The 23,955-nt window shown below is 44.3% G+C and overlaps 1 long non-coding RNA gene across 2 annotated transcripts; it reads right to left on the reverse strand.

Annotated features, from left to right (window-relative positions):
* Positions 1 to 1,880: 1,880 nt before the first annotated feature.
* LOC106733045 (uncharacterized) lies at positions 1,881 to 23,271 on the reverse strand. 2 transcript variants are annotated; one of them, XR_012901662.2, is made up of 4 exons: positions 23,030 to 23,271; positions 14,169 to 14,304; positions 13,193 to 13,429; positions 1,881 to 6,852 (listed from the first exon to the last, which is right to left on the reverse strand). It is a non-coding gene; the product is annotated as an uncharacterized LOC106733045 (long non-coding RNA). The 2 variants fall into 2 exon arrangements; XR_001369291.4 differs by lacking the exon at positions 1,881 to 6,852 and having other exon boundaries at positions 9,896 to 13,429; positions 23,030 to 23,261.
* Positions 23,272 to 23,955: the final 684 nt, after the last annotated feature.

A 23,955-nucleotide genomic window follows, 5' to 3' on the forward strand; every position in this document is an offset into this window, starting at 1 on the left:
GAAAAAGTTCTGGTAGCCTCATAAATGTACAAAAATGAAACCCAGTCATGTAATCAGAATCCCAAGATGACAATGAAATCTTTATATGTTACAGTTGGGACAGTGGTTTCTGTACACAACTGATATTTTAATCAGTTACATGTTGTGCAATGTCATGAAAATATAACAGTATATACATGGTAAGCATTATTGTTATTTCAGACTTTCTTAAAGCCAGGTTAAAAGTGCCTGCAAATCAGTAATTGAAATTCATAAACTCTTACAAATATATTAGTGTATGCTAAAAAACCAAAATTGTAATGTATGAGAATTCTAAAGGAGGGTTCATATTTTATCAAAACCAATACTGGAAATCATGGAAAAAACCACAGTGCCCTGAACTATTTAAGATTTGCATGATTAGCCCCACCATCACATTAATTGTTTAGTTATGGTAGAACACGTCTGTGATAAGAAAATGGTATTTTTCCAAGCTCAGCCCATAAAAACAAGCTCCACCTAACTGAGATGCCAAAATGAGATGACATGAACAGTGGGCTGTTCAAAACGCTGCATTGCATGATCTGCTTGGCTGGGTTCTACTTTAGGGGAGATCAGATGTCCTACTCATCTCCACTTGGTTTGATTATTGGAAACAGTAACAAGTACCATATATCTCTTGTTAGATGTGCTTTGATTAACAGTCAAATAGTTAACTGTAGACATGTAAATGATCACAATTTGGCATCTGAGTTATCACTCCATTGAGATGAATGGAAAGAGTTCACACATTTTAGAGCTATTGTTTCATGCTCTACAGTCTACAAATTGAAGTGGACACCAATTACCAGGATTGAGATTCCATTGAGGATGTCTTCACTGCACAGTTAACCCGAGTGTCAATCACTGTACATTTATAGATGGTCCTTGGCTCAAAGGGTTCATCTTCACACAGTCTTTCTGGGCTAGGCATTGCACTAATTTAGCTGTGTCAATTTATAAACTAAATATAATTGAAATGGTGTAATTCCTTAATTTGGATGAAGATATGCTGGTATAAAGGTATCTTACACATGTATAATTCATTTCTATATACTTACCAAAATATGCTCTCTACCAATATAAATTTTATACATATATAATTGCAACCACACTAAGGACTGCACTGATTTAAATCAGTTTATTGAAATACATTTAAAAATTGCACGCAGGGGAGGCCAAATATTTGTAGTAGAAGAGTTTATACACACATTTATACGAGTTTAGTTAAACTGGTTTATTTACAGCAACGCAAACCCTTTTGTGAAAATCTTATTGGTGCTGACAATATAACCTCTGTATAGCTCATCTGAGACCAATACTTCTAAGACAGTCACTTATGGAAACTTGTACCAGCTCTACAAAAACTATGAACCATTTTATTCAATTTTATAGACACTGTTGACACTGCTACCAATCCTAAAAGATGGAAGGTTTCTTGTGGACATAGACAAAACAGAATAATATATTTATAACCAAACAATAGTATCTAATTTAGCAAACTCAGAAATCTAGTACTGAATGGTGGATCAGATAGGGGTTTGGACTAAGGATGTAATAGTATAGTCGATTAACCGATAAGCAAAAGCTTATCGGTTAAGACTACATGCATTTCCCCCCACCTCTTGCCAATAAATTTTTTAGCAGGCTGGCCAGCAACCCAGCTCAGTCCCAGCTTGCACTGGGTTCTGGACCTACCCCAGCTGTGGCTCTGCATTTAAAGTGTACTAGGAGCCAGGCAGGCAAGCAGCCCAGCTCAGTTCCAGCTCCTGCCAGGTCCTGGAGCTGAGCCTCCCTTCTGCCCCCCCCCCCCCCCCAGACAGGGGCTGCCCTGACAGGGAACTATAGAATAGTCAATTAACCAATAAGAATTCATGAGGTTAATCGACTATTCAATTAACCAATATTTAATATCCCTAGTTTGGAGCATGCAGCTATTATAATGCTGTCATAGGAAAATTGAGAGGGTTTTAATGTCTATAGCAGCCCTATGCAAATAAAGTGAGTCAAAAATTCCTAGTTTAGAATTTTTTACAAAAAAGTAGTAGAAGGAACATATTTTCTGAAAAAGTTCATAAGCCAACAAAACCCAACATCTGTTTTCTATCATTTCCATATGCAGGTGTAATACCTGCATAGGCCAAAGCATACTAACTCCACAGTTTACACAAACCTTATCTAATAACTCCAGAAAACTAACAGTCACATTTCCAGAAATAGCCCAAAGTGCTTGATTTTATAAAAGCAAGAGATTAAAAGCCTGATTCTGAGTTGTCAAAAAGTGTGAAAAATTAAAATAATTTACTTTTCAAGCTTTCTTATTTTACCTCATGGTTTACAAACAAACAAACTCAACCCAACAACAAAAAAGCACCACCTCACAAAATGAAAACTTATCTGATTTTGGATAACACATGGGGACTATCAGGGAAATGGTTGAGTTGTGATGAAGAGATAGTACCTATCATTTCTGATGTATAAAAAAACTAGTCAAGCTCATGGAGAGATTATTGTCTCTCCAACAAAAGTATTACTAGAGATATCTTAAGAATACATACACTCCTTTAATTCTGTCTTTAGCTCCCATCTCCTATAAGTTTGTCCTCCTTCTCTGACTACCATTCATTTTGAAATGTTTGTTTTCCCAAAAGTGCTCACAATTAATGTCTACTTTCTAAAATCATATCAACACAGACTGGAAAATCTTCAGACGCAGATGGGAGGGAACCTACAGCTCAGGCCGGATTCTGTCCATGGCTTACTTTGATCCGGCCTGCGGCAAGTCTCTGTGCTGAAAGGTTGAGCCTAAGCATGCACACACACACACATACACATCCCCCCAACAGGGCTGGAGTGTGAGTGGAGCCTGGATGCTCTGAGCTGAGTGTGAGAGAGGTGAGGGTTTGGGATTTTTTTGCTGGGTCAGTGGCCCTGATCAAAAGAAAGGTTCCCCAGTCCTGTTTTACCCACAGTATATAATGGACCACACACATCCATGGTTCTACAAACAAATGTTATAAACAATGAACTATACCACTGACATATAAACCAACTATTTTATAAGTGTATTACAGGCTTTCTTGCATTATTAAATTGATTAAAAGCATCAGGGATATGTTGTTGATATGAGAATCAATTGTTCCCATCTTAGTGGAAAGACAACTTTGCCCCACCCTCAGTTTAAATATCAGAGACACTGATCCAAGTTATTCAGCAAGAGCAGAAAAACAGGATATGTAACTGTATAAAGGCCACAGTTAAATGATGCTATGATGTCTTGAAGCAAAGAGATTGAAGTGAGCATTTGCTCTGAGAAAAGATAAGGGTTATCTAGTAACTCAGAAATTTTATTCTGATTAGATATTATCAGTATTCTCTACTTAGGCCATAGAACATGGAAATCACCACATAAATATTAGTATTTTTCACCTTTACATACCATTATGAGTCATATCACTTCTTAATAAATCATTCCTCACACCAGCTTGAACTATTTTACTATAATACATGGAAAGTGGCAAGTCAAGTATGGTCTAAATTATTGGCCCTGACTTTACAATACAGTACCTTCAAGCTGCATTCTTATGTAGTGGATGGGGCAGCCACAGAGAGCCAATGATCCTTCGCCACCTGGCCTTAGGGTTCAGTGGAAGTTAGAGCAGGTGGGGCCCTACTTGAGCTTCTGCTAGTAGAGTTGATGCCAGCAGAGGACTTGGAGCACTAGGGCGAGGTTCTCTTTCCCACCACTCCGTCAACATGCAGGGGTCAGATTAGGGATGTGAATGGTTATCCTATTACAGTTAACTGGCAGGATGGAGCCGCTCCCCCACCCGCCGCAGGCAGAGGGCTGCCCCAGCCTGATGGGGCCTGTCATGGGCAGGAGGCAGAACGCCACAGGCAGGGGCCACCAGCCCAGCTGGAGCAGCCCTCTTAATACGTCATGGGCTGGGGCACTCTAGCCCATCTGGAGCAGCCCCTGTCAAGGGTGGGCCCGGCCTGACGTACCATAGGAAGGGGAGCTCCAGCCCAGCCGGTGCAGCCTCTGGCCGGACCAGAGCAGCCCCAACCTGTGGTGGAGGAGGAAGGGGCCGCTCCAGCCCTGTCACAATGTCCCGCCTGCCCCTGTTTAAATAGTTAACTGGTCAAGCATAATGGTTAAATGGTTAACTGATTAAACGGAATTTAACAACTCTAGGTCAGATGATATAGATGTATAGCGCAAAGCGAACTCAAAGACTCAGAGAATCCAGCCATTGGGGTTTGTAGAAAAAAGCTTTTATAAATTTAAAGACTTCCTAGAATTTCTATAAATTTAAATGCTTCCTAGAATTTCCTTTACATTTCAACCAAGTCTTTTTTTAAAACTCCAAAACAAATAAACATACACTCTGTTTTTTGTATAGCTGCAGTATTCTAGTGTAAATTACATTGACTAAAAGCAAAAGTAGAACTGACTAGCATGTGTTCATTGTCCAAGATGGGAACAATGGAAAAAGTAATCAGACAGCATACCTGGTGAAAAGTTAAATAAATATTTTGTTAAAAAAATTTAAATTAAACTTTATTAATTTCAGCAACAGAACAACAGAGTCATACAAACCATTTAAATTATAACATTTAGATCTTATCTAGAACTTTTCAAGACTCAAAGCTCTTTTCAAAGAAAGTATCATTATCCACATTTTACAGGCAGGGAATCGGAGGCACTTAGCCTCAATGTGACTTGCCCAAGGTAACTCAGCAAATCAATGGCAGACCTGGGTATAGAAATATAACCTTACAACCAACAATAGTGTCTTAAAACAGGATTATTACAGTTTTAATAGTTAATATCCTTACTCATAAAAAGTGAACCTGGAAATGTCCCTTCGAAGAAGGAATAAGAGATCCTCCGGAAAAGGGCTTTTTTCCGGAGGATCGGGGCCAGTGTAGACGCTCTTTTCCGGCTTTTCTAAAAGCCGGAAAAAAGCGGCGGACATTTTTATTTAAATGCCGCAGGGGATATTTAAATCCCCCGCGGATTTCCCTATTACGACCTGTAAAATTAGCATGCCCCTTTCGGAAAAGGGGCCAGTGTAGACGTAGCCTAGCTGTGTGTTTAGCCTGACCCTATTTTCCTAAGTGTGGTATTGATTTTGAAACCTAGCAAAGACAGTTTACATGTTGATATTAACTATTTCACTTCTAGTCATTTAAGGCCTGATCCAGTATAACTGAAGTGAACTGGAACATGACATTAAGCAGAAACATCCAGCTAATGAATCACCAGGTGCTTAGATATATATGATTAGAGAGACGAAAAAAGGTGGTATAATTTTATTTGTCCTCTGAGGCAGCAGCAATATTGTTCCTTGCAGTTGTGTGGACAACTTTATTTTATTTGAGTGGGGCTAGAACTAATAATAAAACTGTTGAATATGGCTTCCATGAGCAGTTTGGTTCCATAACTAAATGTGTCCATTTTAAATAAGGCAAGCTAAAAACTTCTGTCCCAAACTCAGTGTTTCTTTATTATTGCAATCCCTAACTTCTCCAGTGCTTTGTTCAGTTAAGTTTTAAATGGTCTCGATTATGGAGCTTCAGTCACTCCATTGGGGTATGTCTATACTACAGCGTTATTTCGAAATAAGTTATTGCAAAATAACGCATCTACACACAAAATGCATTTCGAAATAGCATTTGCGAAATAGCGCATCCACACAGAGTGGACTGTGAATCGCATTTAAGGCTGGCTAGAACCATTTCTGGCAGGGCACCAGGTCAGGACTTACCTTGTGTGGCTGCTGCCTGAGGCTAACTGAGGGCTGTGCTTAAAGGCCATCCCCTGCACAGCTGGTTCTCAGGTTTCCCTGCTTGCTTGTCTACCTCGATGAGGGACAGCAAAGCATTTGTGTCTCTGCGTGCTCTGGTTGCCCTCATTTGGGACATCACAGCACTCTGCAACATGGAGCCAGAGCTATCCCTGGGTGCTCTGGTGCTTCTCTTGGACATGTTGCTGTGAGCCTGGCTGCACTTGCTGCAGGCTGCCATCCGGGAGGTCCATCAGGGGGCTGTCAGTATCCAGGAGGCCCTGGGGGAGAGCTGCCACTCTAAGGAGCACTAACAGTCTCCCTGGTCTGCCCCACTGGGGGCTTGTGCCTGATTCCTCCCTCACATCCTTCCACTTACCCCCCATAACCCACCTTAGTTGATGTATAATAAAATACATGTTTTTTTTCATAAACACAAACTGTCTTTATTTAACAAAACTGGAGGGGGGGGGGGAATGAAACTCTGGTGAGACTGGGGAAAGGAGGCTAGAGAAGGGAGGAGAGAGAGTGGAAGAGGGGAGGGGGAAACCTGGGAGGAGGGAGCTGGAAGGGGGAAGCAAGGGGAAGAAGGGGGAGGGGAAGCTCAGGGCTCACTGGTGGGAGTCTCACCGGGCCAATTATCTCTCAGGACCACGGGTGCAGGGGCCTCGGCGCCCCCCGGGAGATGGGGAGGGGATGGAGAGTGGGGAGGGGATGGAGGGTGTGGAGGGAGAAGCGGAAGGGGGAGAAGGAGTGGGAGGAGCAGCGGTAGCTGGGGAGGCAGCAGGCGCTGGAGCAGCAGGAGACAGCAAGCTCTGTACCAGGGTCTGCAGGTGTTGGCAGATGGCACGGTCCTGGGCAAGCTGCTCCCGCCTGAGCTCCAGGTCTTCTTGCATCCAGTTCTGGAGGGTGCGGTGCAGGGCTCGCAGTGCCCCCAGGTGCTGCTGTCGGTACCCCTGCACTGCACAGGTGGTCCTGCGGAGCCCTCGGGTGGGGGGGAATGTCCCAGGAGGGGTGGTGCGCCCTGCACGTGCAGCTGGTGCGGCTATGGGGAAACAAGAGAAGTGGTCAGTTCTCCCTGGGGACACAGTGGGTGAAGCCCAGCCCCCCTCTGCAAGGTGAAGATGACCATTCCCTGCACTATCAGAGCCGATGTGCTTGCACAAAGGCCATGATCAGAATGTCCTGCTATCCCCGGGAGTGGGAGCTGCCCCGAGACCGCACCCATGCCCCCGTGCTGTGTATAATGTGGGTGAGGTGAGGGGGAGATGTCACCTGCCTCTGTGTAGAGTGGCCTTGTGGAGGGAGGGCGTCCTGCTGTGTCCCACCCCGGGGTCAGGAGCATGACATGTCTCTTCACACACACATGACTAACAGGCCAAGGCCCCTGTGTGGCAGCCAACTGGGGCCCCATGCCCAGGGTAGCATGGCAAGTGCTAACACATGCACAGGTTGCTGCGTGATCTGTGGTCAGCAAGGCCCACGCATGCGGTCCCTGGTCTCCCTCCCCGCCCCCCCAATAAGGGGACAGTGATGGCACTCACATGTTGTTGCCTCCCTAGATGACACTGGTGACGGGTCTGCTGGGATGGCGTGGGGGGTCCTGGCTGCATGGCACACTCCCTCTGGGCTTCTGGTGCTCCTCCTCCATGCCCTGGTCAGGGCCCTCTGCTCCAGGACCGATGACCCCCCAGGGTGGCATGGACCGTCCTGCCCTCCAGGATGCGGTCCAGGGCATCAAAATAGGGGCAGGTGTCTCCCCCTGTTTGGGAGCTGTCTCCTGTGGCTCTGGCATAGGTCTGCTGCAACTCCTTTATTTTCATGCGCACCTGCTCCTGGGTTTGCATGTGGCCTTTGGTGGCCAGGCTGGCAGCCACCCGCCTGTAAACGGCCGCATTCCTCCATTTACTGTGGAGATCGTGGACATTGGAGGTGTCCCCCCAAACCTTAATGAGGTCCACGATCTCTGCACTAGACCAGGAAGGCACCTGCCTTCTCTGGCCCCTGGCAGGCTCCTGGGAGCTGGGGGATTGGGCCTGGGAGTGGAGGGCTGGCTGGCACTGGCTGCCTGGCTCATGGTGGGGCCACTGGGTCAGGGGCAGCAACTGGAGGTGGCACAGGCACTGTGGCCAGACTCTACCCCTTTAAGGGCTCCGGGTTTGGGGGAGAGGAGAGGAAGTTTTCCTGGCTGTGCCCAGAGTAGCCACCAGGGCACCCTGGGAAGGGCTGGAGGCCCCCTATTTCGAAATAAGCATCTATACAGCACTTATTTCGAATTTGGCGTTATTCCTTGTAGAATGAGGTTCACCAAATTCGACATAAGTGTTCTGCTATTTCAATTTCATTTCGAAATAGCAGTTTGGCTGTGTAGATGCTAGGAAAGTTATTTCGAAATAAGGGCTGTTATTTCAAAATAACTCTGCTGTGTAGACATACCTTTGGAGACTGGTTCACACTCTTATAGATCTCACTGTTGCTTAAAGATTTAAGGATAAAATAATTCAAGATTAATATCTTTAAAAAATCTGAAAATCTCACACTTTAAAAAAAATCTTTTGGATCTTTTATGATCTGGTAAATAAACCTTTGTAACTCCACTAATTTGTGAAATCATCTCAAACAGCTGAGTTTGAATTAGATGACAAGTTACTAGAGAAAGTTTTTCACAAAAATTTTGTTGACAAACATACTCGGTTTATGTTGGTCATTTTGATTGTCATTTTCCCCCTTTCTCAACAAAGAGTGGACCCTTGAGATCTTGCCTAGTGATACTAATTGTGTTACTGTGTGTCATTTATCTGTCATGCATGATTGAAGATTAACCTTAGAATCTCTTTTAGTGACACAGTTGTCTCCACAGTTATCAGTGTAGTCTTCTGGAGTCATTATAAATAAAACGAAAGAGTCACTGAGAATTATGCCTATTATAATTATATACTCTGAAGGAAATGATAGAGAGGTGGCAATCTGGAACAATGGGGGAGGAGAAGGGGATTGTTAATCAATTTGATGACACTATGGATAAGCATTTTTACCTCTGGACTGTATGCAAAGGGTGAGGTAGAACACAAATGAAAATGAATTTGGTGAATTCATCCTAGTCCCTATTTGAGAGTTATTCACATATTAAAAAACACCTCCTATTGAAGGATGCTTACATCCTCCAAACCTAGAAAACAGAAACACTGAATACAGCATGAAAGTGCAGAGCAAGCAGCACCTAAAACTAACAAAGAGATGCAATGTAGCTTATTATTCCCCTGCCTATTCTTTTACTTTTCTTTTCACATTTAGTCTTGTTATGGTATTTATTCTGGTGATGCCATACATCATAGAAATATGTAATTCAGTTTTAGGTAGGGTATAGTTTGCTTAAGTGATATGAAATAAAAGTTGTGGCTTTTTCTGGAATTGCAATGGATTTACCTCAAAAGAGTCATGTAAACTCCAACTTACTGTTTTCAAAACATAGCTTGCTTCAGTAAAAAGTCTATTTACAAAATAAACCAATCCACAGATTCACTACCCATTTTGACACAATTCACCCTGATTTGCACTCTTTGTTTAGGGAAGTCTTGGGGCTGGATCTAGAAATGGTATAAACTGAGGATAACTGAAATAATTATACAGAGGGAGTTTACACGGTTCATACTTGCACTACCATAGCTTGACTAATACTGCTGTCATTAGTCTGAAATTATTATGAAAAAATTACTGATTCAAACTTAACACAATAACGCTGTGTCTACACTGGCCCCTTCTTCGGAATAGCCATGCTAATTTAGAACTTTGGAATAGGGAAATGCGCGGGGGATTTAAATATCCCCCGCGGGATTTAAATAAACATGGCCGCCGCTTTTTTTCCGGCTTGGGGAAAAGCCGGAAAAGAGCGTTCAGACTGGCGCGATCCTACTTGAAAGTAGGAATAAGAGATCCTCCGGAATAGGGCTTTATTCCGGAGGATCACGCCAGTCTGGACGCTCTTTTCCGGCTTTTCCCCAAGCCGGAAAAAAAGCGGCGGCCATGTTTATTTAAATCCCGCGGGGGATATTTAAATCCCCCGCGCATTTCCCTATTCCAGAGTTCTAAATTAGCATGGCTATTCCAAAGAAGGGGCCAGTGTAGACGTAGCCTAAGAGTATATTTCCAGTAACTATGAGGTAGGCAGGATTTTGTGTTAGCCTGTTGGTCCTATTGGGGTCCGGGAGGTGGGTGGGCATTAACCCGCCCATATCTAAAGGACACTCCGCAAGCCAGGATCCAAACAGACCTGGACACCAAGTGATTCTGGGGGTCAAAGAAAAAGAAAAAGACAACAGGGATGGTTGTGAGGGTCAAAGGGCTAAAACAAGAGAACCGGATGGGGACACCGAGCAGAGAACCCTGGAGAGTGCTCACTGCCCCTCAAAGATCTTGAGAGAGCCAGCGGACGCCGTCCAGTGGAATTCTGCCTGGATGTGTGAATGGATGCAGGAGCAGAAATAGGCCACACAGTCACAGGCCCCTCCCTCAGGCAACCTCTGCTCCCTGGTTTTATAAATTGCCATCTTGGCCATAGCCAGGAGGAGGTTGACCAGGACGGCCCACGACTCTGTGAGGCCACAGATGGGGTGTGCATAAATTAACAGGTGAGGGGAGAAGTGCAGCCAGAACCCCAACAGGAGGTTCTGGAGAAGCCGAAAGAGAGACTGTAACCTGGCGCACTCAAGGTAAATGTGCGCCAGGGTCTCCCTCTTGCCACAGAAGGGGCAAATGTCGGGGACAGGGGTGAACCGCACCAAGTACACGCCCATGCTCATAGCGCTGTGGAGGATTCTCTAGATGATGTCCCCAGCGGGCCATGGAACCAAGGTAGAACAGGGATTTGCCTACTGGGGCTCCCCACCCTCTACTGGTGGTAGGAGGTTCCACCCCTTAGTATCTGGGCGGGACACAAGGGTGGGGAAATGGAGAGTGTGAAGCACAAGCGTGTACATATGACTCTTTGGCACAGTTCGAAAGGGGACCAGCTGCAGTGTGTGCAGCCGGCTGTTATCCTGTTGGTAACCTAGTTAGGAACCAGGTTAGGAAAGATATGAAATATTTCAATGCATCTGAGCAAGCAATGTGACTCTGTGACTACCATTAAGCACAATTACTTGGCCAATTTTTAGGCTAGTGATGACAGCAAGAGGTAAGAAGGTGAAATAAAAGGAGAAAAGCAAAATTACTTGTACACAAATGACAAAAGCATATGCAGTAAGAGCTTGGCCTATACTTATAAATGAGATCAGCCTAGCTATGCCGCTCAGGACTGTGAAAAATGTAGAGGTCAGCCTAATCCTTGGTGCAGGTTATGGTTTAGGTGGTGAGTAGATTGATTCTTCTCTTAACCATCACTACAGCAATGGAAAAACTTCCATTGATATGTGATGTGCCTATACTCTGACGGCACAGCTTCAATGGCATAGTAGCTGTAACATGCACATGCTGAACTGGAGTTACCTACTTTCTAGATACCTACTTTCTAAAATACGTCCAGAGCTGGGAAATGATGGGGAATTTAATACACAAACATTAACTAAAGGTAACGGCTACAATTGGGTCTGAATTAGGGAACCGTCGGCTGGCTCCTTATGGTCTCTTCTCTGCACAGTATTCAAGCATAGTTTGGACTCAGTGGTAAATTGGGGCCAATATCTTTAATAACATAGTCATATATGATTTTTCAAACTAGAAATATCAAGCCTTTTTTCCTATAAACTTGGAGATGTGTAGCATCTTGTCCATTTTTAAAATTCTTGTTCATCATCATTATTATTTCAGACTAGAACTTCTGATCCTTGGAGAATATTATTATTCAGCTACTAACAGTGAGGACACAGTAACATCTATCTTTACAAAACTATCTTTGCATGTATATCTATGATGTCCAAAAGATTTAGGGTTGTCAGCCATCCTGGTTATCTCAGGACAGTTCCGTCTGACAGAACTTCACAAAATTAAGTAGTCCCACACATCTTTGTGGATCAGTACAGCTTGATATAATGCAACAATAAATGTCATTAATTGTGAATTGATAATTTTCTCTTCAAATGTAAAAGGTTACAACACTGACTTTTCTGGAATGCTAGGAAATAAACCAAGTATAAGTAAGGTGAATGACAGACAATGTAGAGTTTAAAAAACCATGGGTCTTAATCAAACTAATCAAATGGCATAATTTATTGGAGAAAGCACATATGGGATTTGTCATACAGGTATGAATAAGTGGTCCATCAAGTTAGATGACTCTGTACTTCTAGTAGTAGATAATATCTCTAATGCTTTAGGGGATGATAGAAAAGAAAAAAAGGAGGCCAAAATTTTCCAGTGTAGGTAGGTGCATAACTCCCTATTTGTTAAACACCTAAAACGTGGCCTGATTTACAGAGGTGTTCAATACTTGTATTCAGTGGGTGCCAAGTATTCCTGAAAATCAAGTCATTTATTTATACAATTAAATGAGAGCTAAATGCTCAACTACAGTAATCAAAACTTTAAAATTAAAGTCTTAAATACATAGGGCCAATTGCACAATCACTGGTAAATAAGGGAAGGAAAAATCCTTCCAGACCCCAAAAGCCATTAGCTGATGCCCTGAAGTGAGAGATTTGATTACTGCTATCTTAGACTGTATAATGACAAACGTTAATACTAAAATTACCTACTCTCTGTCTAACTCCAGGAAGGCTGACTTTGATTAAATGTGGTAACACCATAAGGAATTTTGTTTAGAATACTAGATAGTTTGTGAAATCTGCTGCAGAGAAGAGGGAAATATTTGAGAAACAATTACAAAGAAAACACGTTAAATTCTTCCCAGTTAAGCCTAAATGGTGGGGAAGGGTTATAGAGGCCAATGTGCTTAAGCCAGGATGTAAAAAGTAGGCTTTTAAAGATATAAGCAATCTGATGAGATGGCTTGAGCAACCCATAAAAGAAGAATGCTGCAAGTTTAAAGGATACATAGATAAACTTTTAAAAATATAATTTAAAAATATATATTTGATTTTTTTTCAATTATATTTCACAGGAGACAGAACTTGATTAGCTCACAATAGAGATTTGGAGATGGGGATAATGAAATGATCTGTGAAACAGGCTTTTTGCTCTTGCCTTTATGCAAAAAGAAGAGGATGGAATCATCAACGTATGACAGGAATCCTCTTTTTTGGTATGGTGAGCAGAAGTCAACTTGCACACAATGTTAAAAAGACTGGATAGAAAACATACCAGACAACACACATTCATGAGTTGTAAAGGTGACCTACAAATGGTTTAAAAAGAAATCCTACATTAGCAAAATGTTAGCTGATAGCTGCTGAATAACAGAAAAGTCTATAGATTATTAACTTAAAACTTACGGGGTCTGTTTTTTGTTCTAGAATCCCACTATGGAAATCTCCACTCTGAATGATGTAGGTGCACTATGTTAGTAACATCTCATCCATAGAGCCCCACTGGAGGCTAGAGAGAGCCAACACACAAAAAGGCAAGTGTTGTCTTCTTACAACAGTACGTGGTTAAGAGCATAAGCCTGGTCACACGATTGGTCCATCTAGTCCAGTATCCTGTTGTCCAATAACAGCTGATGTCAGATGCTGCAGAGGGAATGAACAGAACAGGGCAAGTATGAAGTGATCTCTCCCCTCTCGTCCAGTCCCAGTGTCTGGCAGTCAGAGGCTTTGGGAAACCCAGAGCATGAGGCTGCATCTGGGTCATCTTGACTAATAGCCATTGATAGACCTATCCAATGTTCCCTCTAATATTTTCCATCCAAGTGTGGATTTTTCATTCATGTGTGAAATAGTTTTATGTGCACCAAGGCATGTAGGAATGTGCATCACCAATAGAAACACAAAACATCTAATTGTGGGCACCCTCCTAATCAGCTGGGCGACATAAGAATCTCTCCTAAGCAGACACACAAGCGCACAGCTTACCGGCAATACTGGACCTATTCTCCTTGAACTTATCTAATTATTTTTTGAACCCAGATATACTTTTGATCTTCACAACTGCCCATTTATTCCTATTCTTTTTTTACCTTTTAACTAGTTGTTGACTCATGAGAGGATCTTCCCTCTTAACCAATGATTGCTTGCTTTGCTTAAAAGCCTTTGTCAAAGGCTTTCTGAAAGTCCCAGAACAGTATCCATTGGATCACCTTGTCCACCTTTATTGAACCTTCAAAGAATTCTGATAGGTCAATGAATCAGTGACCAGGGAGCTTTGCGAACAGGGAGTTTCGAGAGGGAGTTCTCCAGATAAAGGAGGAGCAAATACAGGACCCTTGAGGTAAGTGGCTGTGTGTAGTGTGTGTTTGCGTTTTGGGGTTACCTGCTGTGTGCTGAGCTTGTGTTTGTCTGTCTGTTTTTGTTTGAAGGACCGTGTGTGGTTAAGAGCATAAGAATGGTCACACCAATGGTCCATCTAGTCCAGTATCCTGTCGTCCAATAACGGCTGATGTCAGATGCTGCAGAGGAAATGAACAGAACAAGGCAATTATGAAGTCATCTCTCCCCTCTCGTCCAGTCCCAGTGTGTGGCAGTCAGAGGCTTTGGGATACCCAGAGCATGAGGCTGTATCCCTGGTCATCTTAACTAATAGCCATTGAGAGACCTATCCATTGTTCCCTCTAATATTTTCCATTCATGTGTGGATTTTTCATCCATCTCCTGCTGGGAACATCTGCAAACATCCCAGTTGGCACCTATCAGGAACTAATTTTCAGAGTTTGGCCCTATGTTTTTATAGTAAAGAAACCAATTATTAGTTTTCTCTCAGCTTGTATTTTCTTAAAATTCTTAATCTGCTGGAGAAGCAGGGAATTAAGAAAGATGAGGACAAAAAAGCAAGAAAATAAGGTGCATGAAAAAAAGACTGGGTCTGTTGAGCCAGTTCACCTTAATAAAATTTCTGATGGCCTCTTATTCATGGTCAAGTTTGCAATGCTTCCAGCTAAATTAGCACCCACTTCCTTATACCTGATGAGAAGCAACGATCTTCATTTTATTATTGAGGATCTGGTTTTCGGAAGTGCAGGGCACTCTCTTCTCCCAGGGTATGTCTAGACTACATGCCTCTGCTGACAGAGGCATGTAAATTAGACTACCTGACATAGTCAATGAAGCGGGGATTTAAATATCCCCCGCTTCAATAAAATAAAAATGGCCGCCGCACTGTGCTGGCTCAGCTGATTGTCGGCACAGTGCGGCAGTCAAGACGCGGATCGGTCGACAGGGAATGCCTTTGTCAACTGCTCCTGTAAACCTCGTTTCACGAGGCATAAGAGAGCGGTCGACAAAGGCGTTCTCTGTCAACCAATCCACGTCTTGATTGCCGTGCTGTGCCGACAATCAGCTGAGCCGGCACAGCATGGTGGCCATTTTTATTTTAGTGAAGCGGGGGATATTTAAATCCCTGCTTCATTGACTATGTCAGGTAGTCTAATTTACATCCCTCTGTCGGCAGAGGCATATAGTCTAGACATACCCCCAGTGACTTAAGCAGAGGTGGCCAAGAAGGGCATCAACATGGAAAGAAATCAGGGAGTTGGGAGGAAAGGGGTCTGGAATAAAAGGGGTCCAGCACAGTTTGAAAAGATCTGGTCCAGGCTCCTCCGCCCAAACCAGAACTGCAAAGCAAACATTGCCAGGTGGCTTTGGAAGGGTACTCTCAGAGTCCTTTTAAAGTGTGTAGATCTGACTGTAATTCTTTTCATTGCTCTCTGGGCTTGGGTGGGAGGGTTTGGAGAACAGCATAGCCTTGGGGGATGAAACCAGATTTCTCTTAGTGAGTTAGTTAACAGGAATTCAGAGAAAATAGGATTGTACTGTAGTGACTGTTTCTGATTAAATGAAAAAAAAACCCTACAAATCCAAGAGTCCAGTCATTGCGCAGCCTTTTATTTGAGTGTTGTCTAAAATATAAGGTAAGAGGAGCTAGGAGAGCCGTTTAGCTTTAGATCCCATTTTAAAAAGACTTGTAAAAGTCTTAAGTTTTGAAAAATTGTATAGCATGTAGAGGTTTTAAATACACCATGTTCTTACATGCAAATCCTTTGAGCACCTTATGAAGCATCTCTCTGGAAGAAGGGTTATTAAACACCTGACTTTTGTTTGAACACTAACAAAATCAGGGAAATGTGTTTTATGAACATTCTTCTTGTTCAAAGTGTTCAGTTTCAGTGTTCAGGTTCTGCACTGATATTGTTTCAAAACTGTTTTCTCAAGGCTCTCTAGCACATGGTGTTATGAAAAAGTTGTCAGACTGGTTTTAAGGCATCATTTCAGTACTGATAAGCAAAAAGTTCACTAAAGTAATTATAAATAAGATAAAGGCAGAATAATCCTGTAACTTTCTTAAAATCTTAATGTTGAATTCAAACTCAATACTTTAAAAAAAACCAGCTGTTGAATTAGTAAACTCAAGCACCCTTTTTTTTAAGTTTCTAGAAAACTACAGGGATGTTTCACCCACTGTTCTGTAGAAAGAGGGTATGTCACATCCTGTTAGAGTCTCTGCTTTTAAACCTGTTTTGTGAGTACTCTCTGAGTGAATCTACAAATGCAAGCAACTTTACAACTGCACTAAGTGCATGTCAAAAAGAAAATGGAACATTATTGTATTTTGGTTGCTAAAGGTGAGACACTCAACAAATAACATGGTTTTCTTAATCTAGCTAACGATTTAATCTTGAAACTACTCTGTTTAACAATGCCATCATTTAAATGGTAATAGGCTTTGAGGTCCCTATTCTCCGTGGTGGAGGATCATACCTTTGCTGCTATTGTTTCATCCTGTTTACAGAGAAGTTTCTGCAATTCAGTCTGGTAAGAACAAGGCACTGGGGATATAAAGCTTCAAAATGGGGTGTGGTTAAACCTTTAAACTTTTCTTAATACGGCCCTATTTATTCAACAGCCAACTGAAACTAAGCAGTGCACTTTGGTAGGGTGCATTATAATTTCCCAGGGGAGCACAAGCTGAGTTATAAACCATTTGGGGGGGTGAACTAAGTTGTAAATGATGGTCTTATAAGAGGCTGTCTACATTTGTGTTGAAACTATGTCAACAAGAGTGACTTTACAAAACCGTGCAGACCAATCTATTAGCACAGTTTGGCAAAGCAGTTTTTATAACACTTTTCATTTTTGTCCCCTGTGGCCAGGGAGATCAGGTTGGCACTCAGCTAGCAGGAACATGTTAAAACTGTTCTTTCCCACACTGCTTCAGTACAAAGTTAGACAGGGCCTAACACTACCTGACAGGTCCTCCCAAAACAATGAAAGCAAAACCACTCTGATTATCCACAGTCCTGATTTTTCCCAGGCAGATTCAGGTCTCAGAGCTGAAGCTATGACTGACTCACTCTATGTTCCCAGTTGGCCCACTGCTTCACTATCCAGCCACTCGCTGGCAGGCCAGCTCCACTTGGGAAAATTACACACGTTCCTCTGAGGTGTCACAGTCAAATATCAACCTTGCCATATAGACTGTGGGCCTAATTCTCTGTTATATAGCTAAACTGTGCTTGGTGCAGAAATGCTTTAAAACATCTTTGTGCCTCCTGATGTTACTGGCCCTGGTCCTAGGGATGTCAACATGTAGTCAACTACACAATTAACCAGTAAACCTGTGGTTATCGGTTAATCCTGTCAACTACACGTATTCCCCACCCCCACCTCCCTTGCTGCCTCTGTATCAGTTGCTGTCATTTCTCGAATCAGAGGCAGCAAGGAGGGGGAACTGATGTCCATGGGGAGTTGGCTTTTAAGCACTGGATCCCGTGGAGCCACCATCTCCCACCCCGCACTTATGCTGCTGCCTCTGATAGAGAGGCTGCAGCGTGGACGGTGGGGGAGAGGGGGGGTCAGGCAGGAGCTGGTGCACATTTGAAGCTGGCATTCAAGCTGGCTCCCCACATATATCAGTTCCTGTGGAGCTTCCTTCCCCCTCCTTGCTGCCTCCCACAGAGCTCAGGTCCTGCCCCCATGGACTAAGGATGTTAAATATCGATTAATTTACTAGTTGAGTAGTAGAAAGAATTTCCATCGACTCTTAGACTAGCTGATAGGCACTTCTGCATTCCTCCTTTGAAATGTACAAGAGACCCAGCAGTGGTTCTTGTGCATTTCAAAGTTGGAACTCCGCGTGCAGCGTGGGCCCAGCGGGCTCCATGTGGACGCTTCCCCTTTGAAATGCACAAGCACTCTGAAATGCCGCATGGAGCCCAGGGTCAGCTGGGAAATCCCTAGCTGATCTTGTGCTCCGCAAAGCATTTCAAAGAGGCTGCATTGCATGGAGCCTGGATCAGCTGGGGACTGACTCCCCAGCTGTCTCCGGGTTCTGCCACGGCATTTCAAAGGGGCAGCGCCACATGGAGCCTGGGATCAGCTGTGCGGCGCTGCCCATTTGAAATGACGCAGTGGTGTTTCAAAGCAGCAGCACCACACGGAGCCCATACCCCAGGCTCCGTGTGGCACTGCCACTTTGAAGTACCCACCTTTTCTCCTCCCCCTGCTGCCTCTATCTGATATGGGGGGGGGGGGGGAAGAGAAGCGACTAGTCGACTCAAGTATCCAATAAGCATTTGCTTATTGGATAGTTGACTAGTCCTTAACATCCTTACCATGGTCAGGGGTTGTTGCCATCCCACATGGCTGCCTCTGTATCAGAGAGCAGCACCGCGGGGTGGCAGGTGGGAGCCAAACTGACTCCCCTCGTGGACTGGCTCCCACCTGATACAGAGGCAGCAGCGTGAGGTGGCAGGGGGTTCCCTGGGACTGGGGCCGGAAAGCACAGGCTGCTGGCCCCACCCCCAGGACTATCAAATAGTCATGTAACCACTAAAATTTGATGCAGTTACATGATTACTCAATTCAACGCTACCTAAGGTCCCTAGTCACGGCCTGCCTATGCCTCAGCCTAGATTAGAGCAGCCTCAAGGTCATGGTAGACTGACTGTTCATGGCTGTAATGGGCTTTTAGAGGTCACTGAAGCAGACAAGAAGAGCTAGAGAGTGCTCTGGCCACGCCTCCCTCTCAGACGCCACCAGCATGTGCTTGACATTATGTGCGGCAATAGGCGATTCTATCATCACAGTATTTTCCCCAGCATAAAGGGATTCCCTGATGGCTAGTTGAACAAACTTGACATCCCTGTTGCTCTGCCAGAGAAACATACAGGGTACGTCTACACTGCACAGCTATTTTGAAAAAAGCTATTTCGGAATAGCTTATTTCAAAAAAGCACATCTACACTACAGGGAAGCCTCAAAATTAGTCCGAGGCAGACTTCCCTAATGTAGTTGTGCTATCTCAACTTAGAGCCCCAGGAGGCACTGGGAAGGAATAACTTAGAATGGCTCCGGTGAGGGGCTGTTTTGAAATAGCAGCAGTGGAGCCTCTACACACTTCTTACTTCAGAATAGCTATTTTGGAATAGGTGTTTTTCCTCGTAGAATGAGGTTTACAGATTTCACAATAAGCTGACCGTTATCTGGAAATTATTTCAAAATAATGGAATGGCTGTGTAGACATTCGCATTATTATTTCAAAATAACACTAATTATCTCAAAATAATGATGTAGTGTAGACACACCCACGGTGGTCCTAATGTAGCAGAAACTCAGACGCGGTGTGTCAATAACTATATTAACTAAAAAACAACAAATGGCCTGGTAGCACTTTATAGACTAACAAAACATGTAGATGGTATCATGAGCTTTCGAAAAAGAGCGTCTAGATTACAACCAGTACTTTCGAAAAAGCAAGCCGCTTTTTCGAAAGAGAGCACCCAGGCAGTCTGGATGCTCTCTTTCGAAAAAGCAGTTTGCATTACATAGCGCCTTTTTTCGAAAGAGCACTTTCAAAAAAAGGCGTTATTCCTCGTAAAACGAGGTTTTCCGCAGTCGAAAAAACTGCCGCATTCTTTCAATTTACTTTCGAAAGAACACGGCAGCAGTCTAGATGCAGGGGAAGTTTTTTCAAAAAAAGGTCAGTTTTTTTTAAAAAACCCTGTAGTTTAGACACACCCATAGTAGCTGAAGGTCTGCCACAGTGCTAGAAAAACAATAGACTGGAATCTTGGCATCTGGATTCGTGATTGTGAACCTCTGCAGGCACCCGCCAAAGTTAATGAGACTACATGGGTGCAGAGACTCACACTCATGGGTCCCATTGAAAGACTGACAGTTATGAACTTCTAAAGGACTGGTGGGAGATTCCACAAAACCAAATAACATTCACCAGCGTTTGTCCACAAAAATAAATATACAAAACTAAAACCAATTATTTATCTTAAAGCTATAGGGAAAGGCTAGCTACATCTTTTCTATTTGTCTTTCTGTTTAGAGAGACAATGGACTAAATTCATTCCTGATGTAACTGAGCATTTAAACGTGCACTTAGTTTGCAAAGAAAACAAGATTAGCATTAGAGTTTCTTTTATTTTACTATAGGTTACTTGTTTTATGTGATTATTTTTATTCTTAAATTTCATTTTAATAGCAACTGACTTCCTAAAATGTTCAAGCATATTTATCTCACACACAAAGTGAAACATTATGATTCATCATCTGTGTCCTTGAATCAAAGGGCATGACTGGGTTTAAAAACTGAGAAACTTAGACCAGCTTGCAGAGAAGAGAGAAGTGGGTTACAGCATTACCCATTGGATGCAATATCCAAAGGGGCCCCAATTTGAAGCAATGGGATTAGCTGCAAATTCTAGTCCATTCACTTTTGATCCTTAAAAAATATACACATCTTTCTATGTCCAGGTATGGGACATATCCGTGCTTTCTACATAGCAATCTTCAAATACTTGCATATTTCCAAGTGAATCAATGGGCCTGATAAAACTGGTTTACAATGAGAGTAGAATCAGGCCCCATGAGCAAGTAGTACACTGGACTTTTTCAAACATAATGTTTAAAAAGAAATCAGCAATAAAACCAAGAAACTGATCTAATGTCATATGTGCCTTCTCTGTTTTCTGCCTCTCAGCCCTTACTCTGAAAAGCAAAACCCTGCCCTGGTGAATAAAAGTCTGTTGCACTACAGGGAAAGATGGAAACCAGACAATATGAGCTGGAAGGAATAGGGAGGAATGCTCCATGATTGGGCCTAATGTTGAATATTTGTTGGTTGTTCTTTTGGCTTTGTCTTCAACTTCTAAATAAACAGCAGAGCTGTATGCAGCGTGTCTGGTAAGCTGAGGGCTATTTATTAGCAATGAACACTAGAAATGAATTAAAGCTTCCTACCAACACCAAAGCAATCAGCACGAATTACATTCTTCAAAAATCTGGAAAGGTTTCTTTTACACCTAACTTTTTAAATTAGCAGAAAATTTGCAAGGAGCCCTCTCCTGTAATGTTCTGAGTGACAACAGGGAGAATCAAATACTCAGCATCTCAGGGGTTAAAGCCTTAGCCAATCAAAAGGCAGATTATTTCCATACATATTTTATAATTAGCTTATGATATTCAGAGGATGGATACCATGGGTTTCAACAGAGCAGCAAATACAAATCATGCATTAAACCTTAACACATTCTGGGGTGTGGTGGAACATTTTACAAATGTTTCTTTATATACTTGCACTCTAACTGCCTCTACAGTTTCAGTTTCCTCATCCACCATTAGCAAGGTTCACCTATGATATTTACTGCATCATTGCATCCAAGCCAAACTTGGTTACTGAGGCAACTAAGTTTTTCTTCTCAAAGGGTCACAAGGAAACACATCCTTCAGGGTCCCCTGGTAACCGTCAGCCAGTATAACTGGGGAACATCAACAGCGAAATGCCTGCTTTCCATCGCTAAGGCAGCGCCGCCTATGTCTGCAAGGGGGGGCAGAGTCTAGTTACATTCCTGACCCACTTTCACATCCCCTCCCTCTTCCTCCTCCATCTCCTCCTCCCATAGCAGCAGCCAGTAAAGGCAGCAGGAACCTCCATTTAGCAAGATGCCGACCCCCTCAACTACCAGACAGTTTGCTGTCTCCTAGCAAGCAACAGAAGTACTGCAAGTTTCTTTTATTTGTAGCACCGGAGCGAGCGAAAAACCACTGCCACAAGTGAGCCTAGAAAAGGCATAATCTTCCCCTTCTTTCATTCCTTGCGCATACAGACCACTCTTTCTCTTCAGCCTTCCTCCCATATGTGGCTGTGCTGGCCCCTTTTTGCCTAGGCCCCACACTCTGGTGGATATACCTTCCTACTTCTGTTCTTAATGGGACTCCATCTTTTCCCATCACCCACATACCCTCTTGATGTGATTGGTAATGGTGCTGCATTTTTCTTGCCTTCCTACATTATATGGCTCCCCATGTCTAAAATACACTGTTTATGCATCTGCCCCCACCTCTTAATGTGGCTGCTCCTTCTCTCACCCACCCTTGTCTTTCTCAGGCTTACCCTCCTCTCATCCCTGGGGAAGCCAGACATTTCAACATCTCCTCCCACCTGTGGTACAGGGGAATTGAGAGGATTAAGAGGAGGGACCTGCATCCCCCGGGAAATGAATCCTCAGTGCTGTGGCCCTGCTTGCTTACTTTGCAAAATGCCTCCCCACTTCTTGCAGCCAGCAGCAAGGCATATAAACGCACCCAGCCAGGGGTAGAAGAGCAAGGACACTCGCGGGACACACTGCTAGCCCGTGTTTATCCCGACCCCGAGCATGCTGTTACCAGCCTTCGGGCCTTGCTCAGTGTGTGGGGCAGAGAGGCTGCTGCTGCAAGAGCCTAGTTTACGGTAATCAGCCCCAATCCCAGCTCCTGCACTTGCTGTGGGCAGAGAACCGGGCAGGCCAACGAAGAAAAGCAAAGCGGCTGCTACTACACAATAACGGGCAATAATTTCCTTGTCTGACTTTAAAGTCTGGGACAAGCCCCCCCCCCGTCTCCTCCCCTCCTGTGGCGCGTGGCGAGGCATTTTCTCGACGAAGAAAGTATTGCAAGTGCCCCCAGGTGCCCATCGGTGTCTGTGCCAATCTCCCTCACTTCTACGGGCCACGTGTGCAAACTCCCCTCCCCCGCGAGCCGTGTGTGCAATTCCTCCGACCCCCTGGCGGGTCATGTGCACCCCCGTGGGGCCACAGACGCATCCTCCCATCGCTGTGATGGGCTACGTGTCCTCTCCCTCCGGGGCCCTGTGTGCACCTCCCCCCGCCCGAGCCGTAGGCGTCCACCCACCCTGGGAGTCCCCACGGGCCAGCGCTGCACCGACTCCCGCTCCCGGCAGCGTCCTTGTCCCTGCCTCCGCTCCCCCGGCGCCAGCGCCACGGCTGGGTCCTCGCCCCTCCCCGGCGCCCCGCAGAGCCTGCGCGGAGCAGCCAGACCCGCCTGGTGCCTGAGCCGCGTGGCCCCGCAGCCGCTGTCGCTCGAACTGCTCGGCAGCGCGGCTCGTGCTTCCCCTCCCCGGGGAGTCCGGGCGGAGCAGCAGGAGGCTTTCCCAGCCCCTCGCCGCAGCGTGTGCTCCGACTGGGAGAGGGGCTTGCAGCCGGGCGCCGCTCAGCGAGAGGCGCTAGGAGGAGGCTAGGGCTAGAGCCGGCGCGCTGGTCCCTGCTCTGCCACCGACTCCCCGGGTGGCCTTGGTCGCGACACTCAGTAACCGCGCTCCCCTGCCTCCCCGCCTCCTCATCGCCAGGTTTCTATGTCGTTGTTTATGTTTGCACAGCAGTGTCGTTTTCCTACTGGAAATGTCGATAGGAATCCTTCCCCACACACACACTAAACCCCTTTCCAAACCGCTCTGCTTCCCACTTTTTTGTTTTATTCTCCTCAGTGGACACAAGCATCTCGCTGTCTGAGCTTAGTCAAAGCAATATCTGGGTTAAGCAAGTGCCCTTCCCATTAACTTTTCTCCAAGTTCAATGATTGTACTTTCAGATTCACCAGCCATTGCCTCTTTCCTCTGCTTTTTCAGTCACATTAGAGCATTCTCTGGGAAAGTAATGCTGAGTTCCTTACTGTGCTGGTTGTGTAACTCTGATTCTATAGTCCCTCACACTGAAGTTCCATTAATAAAAGTTTTACTCCCCAAAGTTTATTTGGTACTCTGGGTCCAATTCCCAGTGAACTGTTGGCCACATCACAACACCCTCAGTATGTGTTCTAGG

Source organism: Pelodiscus sinensis, chromosome 2 (genome assembly GCF_052426305.1).
Source record: "Pelodiscus sinensis isolate ZL-2025 chromosome 2, ASM5242630v1, whole genome shotgun sequence".
NCBI classification, from domain to species: domain Eukaryota; kingdom Metazoa; phylum Chordata; order Testudines; family Trionychidae; genus Pelodiscus; species Pelodiscus sinensis.